The 1,286-nt window shown below is 35.7% G+C and overlaps 1 long non-coding RNA gene across 1 annotated transcript; it reads right to left on the bottom strand.

Moving 5' to 3' along the window:
- Positions 1-364: 364 nt before the first annotated feature.
- LOC140180359 (uncharacterized) lies at positions 365-927 on the bottom strand. The gene is made up of 3 exons (XR_011874427.1): positions 728-927; positions 582-636; positions 365-493 (listed from the first exon to the last, which is right to left on the bottom strand). It is a non-coding gene; the product is annotated as an uncharacterized lncRNA (long non-coding RNA).
- Between the last annotated feature and the right edge of the window lie 359 nt (positions 928-1,286).

The following is a 1,286-nucleotide window of genomic DNA, read 5'->3' as shown; positions in this document are numbered from 1 at the left end:
CCTCATCATCATAACAGTCACCACAATAAATCTACTTCAGATTAACAATTATATTCATACAATATTCAAATCCAACAACCAAAATTCAACTAAGGATCATAGTTCACTAACCCTAGGCTTCTAACACATAATATCTCAAATCAATAATTCACCAAATCATTAGCACTAAACCAACCATGTTCATCAACAATAACATTCACCATCCAAGATTAATTACTAATCATCAAATAAACTTCAACCAAATATATTCATCAACAAATTACTAAACATTAAACATACACCTGCATTCCAACTTATCCTATGGCCGTCTAGCCTAAGTTTTCACAGAACATTATATATTAAATGCAAGAAACCTAAACCATACCTTAGCCGATTTTCACGTAACGACCAAAGCTATTTATTCAAAACCAAGACAGCCCCTCAAAACTCAACTAATCTGCTTCCTCCAAGTTCCAGTATTCACAATTTCAAGCTCCAATTATTTATTTTCAACCTAATACACATTCATAATACATATATACCCAATTTAATACTCAAAGCTCAAATTTAATGAAATTAAAATAGAATTATCGTATCCTCACCTTACCCAAGCTTCACATAAGCAAGAGTGAACATTTCTCTCAAGCTAATTGGATCCTAAAACATCAGAAATCAAAGAAATTCAATATTCCCACTTAAAATTTGAAAATTGGGGGAAGATGAAGCTGAGAGTGATTAAACAAGTTACCTATGAAATTGTTCCGATAGAAATGTAGAGCTCGACGCGGTGAACGCGTGGCCGCAAACGGTGCGGCGATTGGAGCTCGGACGGAGAAGTTACGGGGATCGGAAATTTACGTTAGGGTTACGGGATATTTCTCGTTTCTCTTCTCCCTGGAAGCTGAAAGCTTCGTTGCTGCAGTAATGAGGGAGAAGACAAAGCTGGGTTCATTTAATAGGGCTGGTCCGGTTGAACCGACAGTCGGTTCGAGTCCGGTTCAACCGGTTCGGTCCTTTCGGTCCATTCTTGGACCGTTTTCTTGAAAATTAGTGTCAAAATTCTCGTTTCGATGAGCTCTATTCTATTTTGATATAATATTTGCATTTTTAATCCTCCTTATTAAAAACTAATTTATTAACTAATTATCTACTAATTTAACCGGGGTTTACATTATAACAGAGGATTTTTCATTAGATGTTGCGCAAGCACAATGATAATATTGCCTTGTCTCTTTCTTGATCTTGAACGAGGCTTAAAGTTTGTAGATGACAAGAGACATGTTCCGGTATATATACTCTAATCTATT

Source organism: Arachis hypogaea, chromosome 16, assembly GCF_003086295.3.
Source record: "Arachis hypogaea cultivar Tifrunner chromosome 16, arahy.Tifrunner.gnm2.J5K5, whole genome shotgun sequence".
Taxonomy (NCBI): Eukaryota; Viridiplantae; Streptophyta; class Magnoliopsida; order Fabales; family Fabaceae; genus Arachis; species Arachis hypogaea.
This window is presented reverse-complemented; position numbering and strand designations above follow the sequence as displayed.